This window comes from Dasypus novemcinctus, chromosome 9, assembly GCF_030445035.2.
Source record: "Dasypus novemcinctus isolate mDasNov1 chromosome 9, mDasNov1.1.hap2, whole genome shotgun sequence".
NCBI lineage: Eukaryota > Metazoa > Chordata > Mammalia > Cingulata > Dasypodidae > Dasypus > Dasypus novemcinctus.
Genome location: NC_080681.1, coordinates 64,967,835 through 64,983,913, shown reverse-complemented (window position 1 = coordinate 64,983,913; position 16,079 = coordinate 64,967,835). Strand labels below are relative to the sequence as shown.

The window sequence follows — 16,079 nt, the reverse complement described above, 5'->3', positions numbered from 1 at the left end:
CACTGCTGTGCATCATGTCTCTTGGAACATTCCCCAAGCATTCTCTTCCTTTTTCCCCTCCACCCCCATCCATTGGGAACCTCAGCTATATACCAAATTCACACACACACATACACATCAACCAGTCCTATAAGAAGAGATTTTTCCAAAGAAAAATCAAGTCGAAAAATCATTTCTCTACTTAAATCCACCCACTCACATATTTATTCATGCAACTAAATATTAAGTAATTTTCAGCATGTGTTCGTGTGCAAAATCTTACATGGTTCCTGTAACAACGCTGTGAGGGAGAGAAATCAGGTCATGACATCCTAATTTTAGATGCAGGCACCTCCTCCGCTTTCCAATCTCCAAACGTTGGTACACCCAAGGACTCAGACCTTGGTCTTCACCTTTCCTCACCTACACTCATGCCCAAAGTGGTCTTGCCCAGTTACATGGATTAAATGCCATTTATCTGCTGAAAATTTCCAAACTAGTATTTCAGAATTGCAATCTCAAATATCCAACTACCTCTTCAACAGCTCTACTTGGGAGTCTAACAGACATTCTAAAATATTACCTGTATAAAAAACAACTCTTGATTCCCACCAAACACCTACCCCCTCCTCCCTAGTGTACACCATCTCAGTAAATGTCACCAATACTATTTATCAAGTTGCTCAGGCAAAAAATCAAGGTCAATCTTGACATACCTTTCTCACACATCCCACATACAGAACATCATAAATTCTATCAGGTTCAATTTCAAAATATGTCCCACATCCAATAATTTCTCACCATCTCCCCTGCTACCACCCATTCTCATCTTCCACCATTTTCTTAACATTAGCACGAAGGACATAGGGGCTTTATCGGTTTAATTCTCTTTAGTATCTGCAGAGTCTGGCACATAATAAATGATCAATAAATACGGAATGACTAAATAAGTGATGGCTCAGAAAGGTAAAATGCCTCCTGGAGTAAGTTAATGGCAAAGACAGATCTTCAACTCAGATCTCCAGACACCTAGTGAAAGACTGTATCTACTATTTCACACTATTTTTTTTTCCTTATTAAATGTCTCCTTTTTTTAATTTTTTAAGATTTTTTATTTATTTCTCCCCCCCCCCCCCATTGTTGTCTGCTCTCTGTGTCCATTTGCTGTGTGTTCTTCTGTGTCTACTTGCATTCTCGTAAGCGGCACCAGGAATCTGTGTCTCTTTATTGCATTATCTTGCTGCATCAGCTCTCCATATATGCGGTGCCACTTCTGGGCAGGCTGTGCATTTTTTGCACAGGCAGCTCTCCTTACGGGATACTCCTTGTGCATGGAGCTCCCCTATGCAGGAGACACCCCTGCATGGCACAACACTCCTTGCTAGCATCAGCACTGCACGCGGGCCAGCTCACCACACGGGTCAGGAGGCCCTGGGTTTGAGCCCTGGACCCCCCATATGGTAGGTGGAAGCTCTATCAGTTGAGCCAAATCCGCTTCCTTCATACTACCTCTTGAAGCTATGAAGGAAAAGGGAGGGAGAAAGAGGGGAGTAAATACTGCTACCTGTCATCCTCATGTTTATTTGTTTTTCTTTTTCCTTTTACCTTTCTCTTATACATGTACACACTCAAAACTTCTTTTCCAACACACTTCTACTCTAAGAAGTGAGGAAGTACATACGAAGGAGAGAAATGTTTATGGATCCAAATTACAGTAAATGTTTCAGTAACAGCTCTAAAACTGAGTCATTATTTTGGTAAAACAGAGAAAAAAATTAAGAGACTAATAAAAATTACAGGAGAAAAGGCCAGTTTAGGTGCTTCCTTTGTCTAACCCCAATTATGGACTGAAACTAGCAAGAAGCAGTATTGGAAGAAGAGTGCTTCTAAGAAGTAAAGAGATACATGCATACATTTAATCTAAGTGTACTTTTTTATACCTACTGACATCCTTAAAGAAGGAACAGCTATTTGAAAATGAAAAGGCTAAGTGTTTATTTTTAATTCTAAAGGAATGAATAACACTTACATTATGCATCACTGAGTCTTTCTCAGACCTGCAGCAAAGCAGTATTTAGAAAACATGCTTACAGCACCACACACATTCTACTCAAGTGCACACAGATCATTCCAGGATAGACAGAGTGCTGGACCCAATGCCAAGCTCTGCCACAATAAATCTCTTCACCTCTCTGAGTCTCAGGTTCCTCTTTCATAAAACAGAAGCATACAAATAGGATGTTTTATGAGTGCCCTCCCAGCACTTAGAAGCATTTAAAGAAATTGGAAATTCTAATGCAGATCTATATTTGAGGTTTCAGTCCTTATCCTCAAGCTAATGTTTCCATACACTAAGTTTAATCATTCTTTGCCAAGAGGTTTAACAGGAAACATAAGGAGTTAATTTGTTTTATTTAGCCCTCAGTCTTGTGGGAGGTGACCTCTCAATGAGATGGTACATCAGTATATAGCTCCTTTAATTAATTAAGAAATAATTCAAAACTATTATATTAACATAAGTAACACATTTTTATGAAAACTATTTTCCAAAACTACAAAAATTAGAAGAATAGCATAGTTTTAAATTTTTACAGATCTCTTTAATATCTAGCTTAATGGAAGACAGCTGGTATCTCAAATCTGCTTCTGCTTTCAGTCTCCTACAATATATTGTTCTCATTGATGTGAAAAAATATCCCACCTCAGGTGGATGTATATTTGAAAGCAAAGGGCATTTTTACAGCCATTTCAGCCAACTGTAAATATTCTTTCTTCTTTGATACTACACAAATAACCAATAAGGGATGGTTTCTTAAACATCAGTTACAATGTAGAATCTGAAACCACAGGAAAGAATTTTCTGTTCTCTTACATTAAAATCCATGGGTCTATCTTGTACTTTGAATGGCTTTTTACCCACGCAAGATTTTATAACACTGTGCATTGGGCATCAGGAAAATACTGGCTTACTGACTTTAAATAATATTTTTAAAAATCACATTCATTAATCTCACCACCAATCTCATTAAAAGTCTAAATATTCAGAAGCTGAAAGCTCAAAATGGTGGATACCAGTTTTCCAAAATTCTAATTTTCACTTGAAAGCTCAACTTTGATCATTGACAACAAATAGTCATTGTTTCCTTGAACTGACGGTTTCACTCCAATCATTTTCAAGAAAATGTCCAAGTCTAAATATTTATAGCTTGACAAGTTCATGGAGTTCTGGGGGGGAGAAGGGGGGAAGGATAATTTAGTTCACAATTCAATTAGACATGAGCATTTTGTTAAGGCAACTGTCATACTTTGACACTTTATGGGGCCTCCTATTTCTTCACACAGAATATTAAAAAGATGTGCATTCAAGGGTGGGATTTAATAAAAATTAAGTGAATGCAGCTTTTTGCTTGAGCTCCATGTGCATGCGGTAAAGAGTGCAGGGGATGCAGGTGCACTCTGCCCCATTGCCTGGGCTCCTGCTGTGACAGCAGGAATTTACCCACCATTGTTGTGGGAGCCTTAGTGCAAGTGAGGTGTTAATATGAACACAGTTCTGACCACTGCACTATAGAAACGTCTGCTTTATAACTGAGTAACAGCGATAGCGATTGTAACTGAAGAATCTGTACCACAATACTTTGCTGAGATCAAGTAACTACATCATGGGATTAAACCACAAATGAATGTCTAGTATTTTAAGAAACTGAAATTGTGGGGGTTTTTTTTTGTTACAGAGCTAGCATAATTCAATATTAATACACTAGGAGTTATTTAACTAGTGACAGAACTGAGATCAGAATAGATGTTTTCTGACTCTTCTTACATCAAACGTTCTCTGATAAATGCTATAAAATTTCCAACAAAGACTTATCTACACTTACTGTTGTGAATTGAATTGAATTATGTTCTCCAAAAAGATGTTCAAGTCCTAATCCCAGTACCTGTCAATGGTACCTTTCTTGGTATTAGGGTCTTTACAAATTTAATCAAGTTAAGGTCATACTAGATTAGGATGGGCCTGATCTAATGACTGATGTCCTTAGAAGAAAAGGGAAATTTGGACACAGAGACACATGAGGAAAATGCCCTTTGAGGACAGAGGCAGAGAATGGAGTGACACGTCTACAGGCCAAGGAACTCCAAGGACTTCCAGGAACACCAGAAACTAGCAAGAGGTAAGGAAGAATTCTCCCCTACAGTCTTCAGAGAGAGCATGAATGGGCTGCCACCTTGATTTTGGATTTCCAGCCTCCAGAATATTTACAATCATTTTCAAACAAATCACTTTCTGGAAAAATAGAGATCACAGTTTTTTAGCCTTGATTCATGTTTAGAGAAATTTGCCCAGCACATAAACCTTCACCAGAACAGTGGAGACCAATAATTTTTATGTTTTTCATCACAAGACCAGTTCTCTTCACCTGTTTTTTGTCAGTAGATACTCTGGTTATGTCTTCTTTATCTCCTAAGAATCCAGGCTTTCCCTCTTAGTTGTATGAAACAAATGCTAGATGCTAGTACAGGAGCAACCTCTAAGGAAAGGCTTATAAGAAAGGCCAGGTCATAGGAATGAGGTTTCTATTCAAGCAGAGCAGGAAGCAGAGGCCATAATGGCGTGGGTAGGGAAATGGTGGTGTTTGGGTGGTGGTAGCAGTGATGATGATTCTGAGATTTTTGCCTCTAGGCTTCTGCAGCTGGGAAGAGCATCATCCAGAGACTGTGGAGAGTGAAAAGGTTGACTTTTGAAAGCCTTAGGATGACCAGGCATACGGCCAGTCTGGGTGGTGACTGACTGTCCTGTCCTCACATTCTCCAGATTTTGCATCTGCCCTGCTTCTTTCATCCCAGCCCTAGTGGCCACTGCTGCCCAGGAAGCCTCCCTCTGTCAGGCATCTCAGTGTATAGTTTTTATTAATTCCAAAGCAATATATAGATTTTTTAAATACAAAAGCTTTCTTTCTAAACTCCAAACAGTACCATGAAAATAATGTTACAATTATAATGCTTTTTAACAAAAATTTTCTTTAATAGTATATTTTTTAAATTGTATATATAATGCTATCTTTATATTTGCTATTTATTCACCCTTTAACTTAATCCACAAGGTTCTAAGGCAGTTTATAAGAATACATTTAACAAAACAGAAATATATAAAAATAAAGATACAGAACCAAGGCAATTATAACATAGGACAAAGAAGTCAAGACCAGGCAAAGTTATTTGCGGGCTACAGCTTTCCACATAGACATTAAGGATGAGCCAGAAATGAGCCCCAGTTTCCTAGAGGTAAAAGAAAAGGGAAATCTGGTCAAATGTATTAATCTCATTGTCAAAAGGAAAAATATATGCACCAGTCCTCTGGGGGAATGGGAAGTTTTTCTGGCCTTAGTTCTAAAAGAAATTTCTTCTGGTAAAGAGGGGGCAATTTGAAATTTGATCTTCTGAGGTCTCTGTGGTTGTCCCAAAGTGCATGAGGGTAATGCTTAATTCTAATTACTTGGAGATTTGTGCTACACTTGGAAATATCAACATAGGACATTTATATTCCAAAATATCAAATCAGGACACCAGCCAAAGAACTGTATTTCTCATCCCATTTTGCCCCTTTTCATGAAAGTCATTTCTCCTTAAAATTCTTCTTTCCTCTCCTTGCACTTCAGAGTGTACATCAGCCAAAATGGGCAATTAAGGTGCCAAAAATGCTAAAACCATGACAAATCTAGAAAATTATTCAGAAGGGGAAAAACAAAGAAAGATTTCTTATCCATTAACCAATCTAGTTAGAGAGATGAAATTTACATAAAAGTAGAGAAAATTATCAGAAAGTATTTAAGACATGCTAGATTATTTGGTGAGGGGTTTGGGGCTATAGGAATGAAATCAGAAAATCTTCCTACCGGGACAGATTAAAAGCAAACAACGGATGGATGTTATGTGTAGACGGTGAACATATAACATCAGCCAAACTAGAACACCTGAGAATTAAAGAAGGCGCTTGCTGTTTATTAATAATTACACCTACCAACAGGTGCAGACCGTGCTGTCCCAGGCAAATAGGAATACATGGCCACTCTAGGTATTTATCATGGCTTTACATTCCTATTGCCTACTTCTGCATCATACTTCCAACAAGACCAATAAAGAAGGCCAGTAATATTATCCCCACTTTACAGATAAGAAAACACATACCAAAGAGATTACATAGTTAATTCAAGATCACAAAAAGAAATATCAGTTGAGACTAACCCAACCTAAGTTATGAACTGAATCAGCCAAATATCAATGATGTGGAACTAAGTTCTCTTCTTCAGTAACAGTGATAAAAGCTGAAGACGTTTTCAAATACAGAGAGAAAATATTTTCCTTTACGTTTTAAATATAAACATATAAGGGCATATGTTTTAAGTATTTTACAATTCTAATAGGACTTTCTGCTGTTACTCATTACATAATTTTATTTCATTTCAAATAATCTAAATACAGGCAAGGGTCCTGGATAATAGCAACATGAATGCACAACAGGCTTAAAATTTTAAATTCTCATCAATTTTAATTAGGACTCTCCATTGTAGTACCTCAACAATCATCTGTCTCTGTTTTCCAATCCCTAAAATGAGGATTACTGTGCCATCACCTGCCCTAAATTAAACAGCAAATGAAGAGGAAATATTTTATAGAATTATTAGGCAATAAAGCAGTCACCTAACTTAGTAATTTTTACATCTACCTGCACATCATATCACCTGGTAGCTTTGTAAAAATACACAGATCTCAATCTCTACCCTGAACCTACTCTATTAATCAAGGTCTCCAAGGGTAGAACCCAGAGAAGTATATTTTCTTAAATTCTCCACGTGATTCTGAGAGTAGGCCCTTACAATTCTAATACAAATCTGGCAAACCTAAGGCTGTGAAGGTAAATATAAGTCACACTTGACCCACCATCAACCACAATTATGTCATTCTACTCTCTCCTCTGCAACCCACATGATTTCTATTGATTTTCTTTTTCTACTCTCTGCAACGCAGTGGCATCTAGCATTTATAGGCAGCTAAGGACCTACATATTACAATAAGAAAGTAGGGCAGATTCTACTCACTCCTCCCGGCAAACCCTCACAAGCCATCTTCTGAACTAGCTTATGTCAAAAGATAATGTTGGGGATTGAACCCTGTGAAAAGACGAGTTTAAGTCTTAATCAGCATTCCTGTGAATATGAACCCCATTGTAAACAGGACCTACTTTTTGAAGATGTTATTATTAGTTAAGGTGTGGCCAAGCTGAATCAGAGTGGATCTTATCCAAACAACTTGAGGCCTTGTAAAGAGAGGAATTCAGACACAGTCAAAGATGTCAGAAGACAGGAGAAAAGAGATAGCAATGTGATGGAAGATGCCACCACCAAAATGCTACCAAACCCAGGAGAAAGCATGGCTTTTTTTTTGCCAACATCCTGATTTCAGATTTTCAGCCTTCAAAACTGTGAAGACAATACTGTTTACGCCAACCCACTGTGTACTAGTTTGTCATAGCTTCTCTGGCAAACTAAGATAGATAATAAAGGTCATGATCATAACGACAACAGATATCTGCTTAGCATTTACTATGCCACTAATTATGCTCATCACTCTTATGCAACATATCACTTATTCTCCACATTAACCCCATAAAGTGGGAATGTTATCCCATTTTACATTCTGAGATAGGTTAAAATAGCTTTCCAAAGGTCATATCGGTAGGAAATGGCAGAGCAAAGCCTTGAACCTAGATGCTAAACTCTTCTCAATACACCCACCACTGAAGCCATTCTGAGTCTCCTTCACCTTCGCGACAGCTGGTTTCCTGGCACACTGCTTTCAGGCAGCCCCGGACCTACCAGGGCCTCAATGGAAAAAGAATCCCAGACACTCCTGGATTTTCTATTAGACTGAGACATAAATCTAAAAGGTTAGCCTCAGGAAAAGGATTCAAATGACAATTTCTGAAAAGCAAACCACTCCTCAATGCACTTCTTAAGGAATCAGCAGTCCTCTGGAAAAGGAAACATCTAGACTTGGAAGGTGCATCAAAGATGACTCTTCTGACCTGCAATTTGGGCCTTTCCTGATTGGCTGGTGGAGAGAAACCACATTCAATGTTTCAAATGTGATCTGTCACCCCAGGAAGTTCTTACTCTTGGCTGTTCCACTATGTAAATTAAAATGGGCTTCCAGCTGGATATGTGTAATTTGTAGGGTAGCCAGGTAATTTATTGTCCAAACTGGGAGACTTCTAAGTCAGGTGCTACTAATAAATTATGATAGGAAAGTAGGCATAAAGTGGAACATATGATCACCCTCCTGATAGCAGAATTCAAAGATGACAAAAGGGAAATCAATTGTCATGGATTCACTGAATACTAGGGAACGGTTCAGTTCACATGAAATAGTTTTCATGTGATTACTAAGTGCCAGCCTTGATATGAGGAACAGGTTACATGTCATTCAACAATTAAAAATAATAAGTTTTTTAAAATTTATTTGTTTTTTAAAATTTATTTATTCACCTTCCCCACCCCCTCGATGGCCCCCCCTGCCTGTCTGCTCACTGTCTGCTTGCTATGTCTGCTAGTCTTCTTTAGGAGGCACCAGGAACCAAACCTAAGACCTCCCATGTGGGAGGCAAATCCCCAACCACTTGAGCCACATCTGCTCCTTGCTCATTGCAGCAACTGCTCATCTTCTTTAGGAGGCACCATGAACCAAACTGCTTGAGCCACATCCACTCCCCGTAAGTTTTATATTAAGTGGAAAAAAGCAGACCGCAAAAATGGCAAGAGTCCATTTTAACGGATAAGTGTATCAAAATGTGGTGCTGTGGGAGCAGAAAGCAGACTCCTCTAACTTTATATAAGGGAGGCTCAGGAGAGGTTTCATAGTGGTTTACCATGGGACTGAGATTTGCAGAATAATAATCTATATTAAACAGAAGCAGCAGGTGGAAATGAAGACAGAAAGCACATTTTCAAGCAGAAATAAGAGCATGCATAAAGACATAGATTTAAACACATGCAGAAACCCTTCTCACGAAGGGCAGGAAGTGCAGTTGAGGGTCCATGGGGGAAGAAAATGGATTAAAGCAGTAGGCAGAAGCAAACCATGGCAGACCCTCTATCCCATACCTAGGAGTCAGGATTTTATAGTGAAGGTGAGAAGAAATCAATGCAGTGTTGTATTTGCAAAAGACTAAATTTTATATGTAATTTTGGGTGAGTAGGAGACAGAAGGCACAGAGGCTAGCAGTTAGAAAACAAGTGCAATACTACAAATAAGAAATGATGTTGAACCTAAGAGAGGGAAACATTTATGAATCCCTGCCCCAGACAAGGGGTAAGGCACTGGGGATTCAAAGACAAGCAGGACCCACTTCCGCTTTACACATAGTGAAGTCTAACTAAAGAGACAGATATAGGAATCATTTAATATAAGAGGAAAACCACATAGTTTGAATAAAATGCTTAAATTAAACAATGATGCTTTCAACTCTAAACACGTCATGAACTGCTGAATAGAACATTAACGTAGAGCTTAGAGGTCATAAATTCCAGGACAAAGTGGAAACAAACAGCTGGGGAGGGAAAAGACAGAATTACTCAACACAAGGCTGATCCCCTTCTATTAAGTGGTTTTAAGGACATCTGAGGGAAGCTGATTTGAATCAACGGATAGAGCATCACCTACCATATGGGAGGTCCAGGGTTCAAACCCAGGGCCTCCTGACCCATGTGGTGATCTGGCCCACACTCAGTGCTGATGTGCGCAAGGAGTGCAGTGCCACACAGGGGTGTCCCTGCATAGGGGAGCCACACACTCAAGGAGTGCCCCTGTAAGGAGAGCCACCCCATGTGAAAAAAAGCGCAGCCTGCCCAGGAGTAGTGCTGCACACATAGAGAGCTGACGCAGCAAGATGATGCAAAAAAAAAAGAGACACATTCCCAGTGCCACTGACAAGACTGCATGTGGACACAGAAGAACACACAGCAAGTGGACACAGAGAGCAGTCAACCGGGGCGGGGGGGGGGGGGGCGGTGAGGGGGTGGTAAATAAAAAATGGATCTTTTTAAAAAAAAAAAGGACATCTGAGAAATATCTGGGTTAATATATGTAAACCCATCTATAATTAAGACATTGAAACTTAGTGTGTGTTTTTTTTGGTACAAGATGAAGCTAGGACTATTCAATAAAAAAAGGTCCTAGATTTTTAAAGTTTGATCCAAATTCAGATCCCACTTACTGATTGACAATCCTTGCAGGATTGGTAGGAGTAAATGAGTCAGGATTCCTGGTTAAAATGGCAGATTGACACAAGTGTCCAATTTCACTCCTGAAACACCACTAAAACACAGTATGGAATGTTTTGTTTTGAGACCAAATCCATGTTCATGGAGGGGAACAGGAGAGGGAAAATCTGCAACAAAGTTTCGAAGATGGCAATTAGATGGATGTGTAGAATTGACTTAGATAACCTATGAAACCTGAATCCCATGATGGCAGTGGCAAAAGCTAAGCTCCAAACCAAAGTCCATCAAAGAAGTCTCAAAAGTCCCAGTAACTGGAAAATCAGTTACAACTGCAACTGAGGTATAGAAGAGGACTGGGAAAGAGGTGTCTGAGAGGCAGGATTCCTACACAGAAAAGTCATGAACCAGTGCTGTCTAATAAAGCTTTCTGTGATGATGGAAATGTTCCATATCCACTGCCACAGGTGGCTACTGAGCACTTAGAAAGTGGCAAGGGAAACTGAGGAACTTCTTCATTTTATTTAATATTAATTTCAATTTAAATGGCTAAATGTAGCCAAAGGCTACAATATGGGCAAGACAGATCTAGAGGTTTATTTTCTGGAGACAGTAAGAGGGTCGTGGGCCTAGAGATGCTAGGCAAAGCATGGGGGCCATTACTGCACACAGGAGGTCTAAGTATCTGCACGCATGCTGAATGCTGAGGGCTTAAATGCTGCCACCTCAGGACTCCAGAAACCCTGGAAGCCAATCCCTAACTCTCCAGAAGAGACTGAAGTATTCTTTTCTGAGGAATGTGATCACCCAACAGAACAGAATAAAGAGAGTGACACTGGTGTTCCAGAAGGTTGTTTACATCAGCCTTCAGTGAAGTGCAAGGTTCACAGGGCCCTCACACATGCTCAGCTTTCCTCCCATTTTTAGCCATGAATAGAAGTTCAGATTTGTCTGTTTATCTGAGAAAAGCCTCTAATACAGATATAGGCACAGAAAAAAAGTAATTTGGAATAAACAAAGATTATGCAGGGAGAAGAAGTTTTTTAAATTAATATCCTCAGAGAGGTAAAATAATATATCTTATCAATGAAGCAAGAATAAGATGTTTCTTTAAAAAAAAAATCAAAACATTTCAGAGAACTAAGAAAGAGTTCTTGACTATTAAAATGAGGATAGCAGAAATGAAAAATGACTAGAAAGGGACCCTATAGAGCTTTCTAGGTTGGTGAAGTGTTCCATATTTTGTTTGAGGTACAGATGTACACAATTGTCAAAACTAAAGTAATACTTAAGGTCAGTCCATTGTACTGTATGCAATTACACCTTAATTTTGAAAAGCCCAATAGAAGATTTTTTTATTTTTTTAATATTATTTTTTTTAATTCATTTTTTTAAATATTACATTAAAAAAATATGAGATCCCATTCAACCCCACCGCCCCCACCCCCCACTCCCCCCACAGCAACACTCTCTCCCATCATCATGACACATCCATTGCACCTGGTAAGTACATCTCTGGGCATCGCTGCACCCCATAGTCAATGGTCCACATCATAGTCCACACTCTCCCACGTTCCATCCAGTGGGCCCTGGGGGGATCTACAATGTCCCGTAGTTGTCCGTGAAGCACCACCCAGGACAGCTCCAAGTCCCGAAAACGCCTCCCCATCTCATCTCTTCCTCCCATTCCCCGCACCCAGCAGCCACCATGTCCACCCTTCCCACACCAATGCCACATTTTCTCTGTGGACATTGGATTGGTTGTGTCCACTGCATATATATATATATATATACATACACACACACACACACACACACACACACACACACATATATATATATATATATATATATATATATATATATATAAGATTTGCTTCAGGGGCAATCACCGGACATTGTAAATCCTCACAGGGCCCACTGGATGGAATGGGGGAGAGTAGGGGCCATGATGTGGACCATTGACCATGAGGTGCAGAGGTGCCCAAAGATGTACTTACCAAATGCAATGGATGTGTCATGATGATGGGAATGAGTGTTGCTGGGGGGGGAGAGGTGGGGTGGGGGTGGTGGGGCTGAATGGGACCTCATATATATATATATATTTTTAATGTAATATTATTACAAAGTCAATAAAAAAATAAAAATAAATAAATTTAAAAAAAATAAAATAAAGTTAAGAAATAACTTAGAGAAGTTTGGAAAAAAGGAGAGAAAAGAAAATTAGAGAACCAATCCAAAAGATCATATATCTGAATAAAAGGAATTCCTAAAGAAGAGAAAATGGAGGAGAGAAAATCATCAGCAAAATCATTTCAGAAAGATTTCTCAGAACTGAAAGCATGAGATGTCAGACTGTCAAGGCCTACCAAATGTAAAAAAAAAAAGGATGAAAAAAGACTTGTTCTGGCATTTCTGTGAAATTTCAGAACACAGGAAACATGAGAAGATTCTATAAGCTTCCAAAAAAAACGTAACGGAACACATTCAAAATATCAGGAATAAAAAATGTTTTTAGGCTTTTCAGAAGATGCACTGAAGCAAAGAGACCATCAACAGTGCCTTCAAAATTCTCAAAGGAAACAATTTCCAACCTAGAAGTCTATAATCAAATTATCAATAAAGTATGGAGGAGGCATAAAGGCATATTTCGACATTCAAGATCTCAGAAATTTAACTGCCACGTAGCCTTTCTCAACAAGCTAATGGAGAACAGACGGCAACATAAAGAGAAGGTGTGCTATTAAAAACAATCCTTGAAAATTATTTCTAAGCCTGAAAAGGCCTAAACCAGAGGAAAGTGGCTTAAAATGAATGAACTGTGATTTTAAATGGAATAAATGCGGGTTGGGAGAAGTTTCTTATCAAACACAATGACCAAATCTTGGTGATGTCTATTTCCCTGAAGGCAGTGTGATGTAGACTGAGTTCTAACCCTGCCTCTCCAATAATCTAGCTCTGGGCCTTGGACAAGTCAGATAACACTCCTAGCCTCATTTTCTCCCATGGTAAAAGAGATGGGCAGAATAGATGACCATGAAACTAGGGTTGCAGGCAATAGGGCTGTAAGCGTCCATATGTTCCTGCTTTCAGATTCCGTGTATGATTAAGTGTTAGAGTGGTACACTGGGACAAGTCCAATGCAAAAATGCCTCTGTTCTCCTTCTGGTACAGAAATTAAGGAACGGTCTTGAATTCAGGTGCTTTTACACAAAATTTAAGTCCTAAAAGCTCTTTATAAATTGTATGCTTTAAGATAGTTATATGCATTCAATGACTTTTAACCTGAAAACTGCTGAAGTGAAGGAAAATAATGTAAGTTGAACCCATGCCCATTTCTATTACGATTCCATTTTTTAAAGTAACTCATAAATGTGGATGACTCACACATCTGAATATAATAAGACATCCCTTGATCATTTCATCTTCGGGTGCCAGTAATCCCACATTAGAGCAGGCCAAAGTTCTTTAATATATGTAGCTTGTGTTTCTGGCCACCGTCCAAAACCCACCACAATACTGCTGCATTAGGAAAAAACCTAAGTAGAACTTTTGGGCTTCGGAATACATGGCCTCACTCAGTCACCAAAAATATGACTTCTCTTCCCTCCATGCACTGCCACATTGACCTCTGATACCTGAAAGCATATCAACAATTTTCCCCCCAACTTATACAGTCCTTTGAAGATAATTAAGCACTTTCACATCTATTAATCCAGCTGATTCCCAGTGACCTGCTATAGGGCACAGGGCAGACATTACTGTGCCCATTTTACAGATGAAGAAACTGGAGTCAGAGTTTAAGCGATTTTCCTAAGTATGCAGCTAGCAACTGGTAAGGCTGGCACTTGCACTTAGGTCATCCAAAAGCAAAAATTGGGCTCTCCTCATCAAATTGCTCTGCAACCTGGGAATAAAAAAATAAGTAACTGAAATGAAACCTTTTGGAAACACTTGTGATTTTACTTATGGCCGAGTTCAACCTTTTGTAAACACTGTAAACCAGAACAATGATTCTTAAACGTCTCTCTCCCTTTCTCATTCCCTTTGCTAGAGTTATCACCTCCTTCTAAGGAAGTGTCAACTTAAGCAAGCTACTACCCCTCACTTGTCCCCACCCCACAACCTCACCAATGACTGAATCCCACCTATTCCAAAAAGAAAAAAAAAGAAGCAATAAAGCCAAAATCAGAACAGGTCCAGTGATGGTTCTATGACTAAATCCAACCCAAATCACTGCCATTACCTTTCCTTCCCACCTCTCTCAAAGTGGATCAGGAGAATTTACAAGACTCAAAGTTCTAATCTAACTAGACTAGAACTGAGGCAGCCTACCCATTTGAGCTGGACCACAAGGGTGCCCCTCCTTCCACTCTCGACTAAGAAGGCAATTCTTGAAATCTGCTCTCGGAAGAAAAATTGCTAGTTTCAGCATGACTTGAGTCAAGTGAGAGATTAAGTAACTGGCCTCAAATCACAGAAAATTGCAAGCACTATGAACAGCATGAAGCCTTCAATCCTTTCCCTGCAGGCAGACCTTTAGAGATCCAGTAACACTACCTGAGAAAAGGGGCTTTCAGTGGCAAAAATTCCCTAAGCAGCCAAAGGTGTTGTTAGGTTCCTCATTTGAAGATTTTAAGGAAAAAATATGATGATTTGTCCTTCCCAGTTCGTTACTTGAGAACATCTTGCCAGACCATACCTGTTTAAAAACAAGATTTTTTTCATTGACTCGACAGTTTCATTGGCAACTACAACTAACTTCACAATAGTTGAGGGTATGAAAATTCACTCTCTATCCTTCTTTAATTGTAGAACAAGGACTGAAATTCCCTCTCAGTTTATTAAGCCAAGTTTGTAAGAAGTCTCCATAGGGGAATTTCCAAAGACAGTGAAACATCAGTAGTATAAATGCAACTCACATAAATTTCTCAGTTCACAAACACATCTTTTAAAGCTAACTAGTAACAGTATAACAATCTCCCTCATGCTTCACCACTTCAAACATTTAGTATAATTTAGGTTTTTGGTTAACCATGCTTGTCAAATGCTATTAAGTTGCTACTTTACTAACTGGCCTTAAACATTCTAACCATACCTCATTTAAATATAATCACAGATTGTATGTCAAAAACTAAAAACAAATCTCCAACTCTTGGGACAAAGGAGATCTGCCTTATAATCTGATTAAAAAACGGTGAGTAAACAAGCTGTGATAACCACCTCTAGAAAGAAGAGATAGAGAGTCCTTAAGGAATGCGCATTAGCCAAAGCTGAGTTTAAATCTCACTCCCGCCACCTGTGAGCTAGCTGGCTGACCCTGGGCCCTTGGCTTTCTGAACCCCAAGTTTCTGCATATATAATACCAATTTGTCCTCACTGAACTGTACCAAGGAACAAGCATAGTGGAATCATATTAGGTACTAAATAAAAGGTATCTATTAACTACTGTAAATGTAGATATGGAATACAAGCAAATGTGACTACTTGGGTAATAGTGTGGAAATTCAGGGTAGGATAAAAGACCCAATTCCAGCTTTTTAATATTCTATTATCCTCCCTTCAAGGTCCATCCTAACCTAATCTCCTCCTCTACAACTTAACTCCATCAACTCCAGCCTACAACAATTGGCACGTACATAATCAGCACTTTATTAAGCATTTTATCATGTTTTCCTGGCCACTACTTGCTGGTCCTCATGCTTATCCATTCAGCAGCTTCAGGTAAAGGATTCCCAGAGCACAGCTATATCCCCAACTCTGTTTCAATAGCTCCCAGACTCACTACGCTTTCATAATTCTGGCTGATTACAACCTACACTG

At 39.1% G+C, this 16,079-nt stretch overlaps 1 protein-coding gene across 20 annotated transcripts in view; it reads right to left on the bottom strand.

The window, feature by feature from the left end:
- JAK1 (Janus kinase 1) overlaps positions 1-16,079 on the bottom strand; it is a 251,790-nt gene that overhangs the window by 74,798 nt on the left and 160,913 nt on the right. For 3 of the 20 annotated variants that reach the window (XM_058303449.2, XM_058303448.2, XM_058303442.2), the window contains one exon: positions 14,817-14,958. The exons of the other annotated variants lie outside the window; for them this stretch is intronic. The gene's annotated coding sequence lies outside the window, so the exon portion shown is untranslated. The remainder of the gene's footprint in view (positions 1-14,816; positions 14,959-16,079) is intronic. 20 annotated transcript variants of the gene reach the window in all.